Source organism: Styela clava, chromosome 1, assembly GCF_964204865.1.
Source record: "Styela clava chromosome 1, kaStyClav1.hap1.2, whole genome shotgun sequence".
Classification (NCBI taxonomy): Eukaryota; Metazoa; Chordata; class Ascidiacea; order Stolidobranchia; family Styelidae; genus Styela; species Styela clava.
In genome coordinates, this window is record NC_135250.1 from 13,962,219 (window position 1) to 13,962,642 (window position 424).

Below are 424 nucleotides of genomic sequence, written 5' to 3' on the forward strand. Positions count from 1 at the left end.
GGATTTACTGCAGAATTTATAACAATCAATAGATATTGCATGATTGCCACCAGGTAAACTCATGTTGATAATAAATGAAGCACAACCGGTGTTAGCAAAACGATGTAATTTGGATGGATCCATGCCCTGATGAAGTTTTTCTGTATAGAAATTCGAAACGTCGGCAAATAACATCGTTTTGCTAACACCGGTTGTGCTTCATTTTTTATCAAATCAATAGAATATAGTTGGGTAAAATTTCTGCATGCGATATTAGTTTGAGATTTCCGTTATTATCATTACAAACTTGAGTACAAATTTGAGAAACATTATCTTATGTATTAGAAAACAATGTCCATTTGTGTAATGTCTGCTTCGTGCTATCACGTAATGCCATTTGCAAAATCATAGTAATATTACCGTTCATTTCTTTGCACAGTATAAA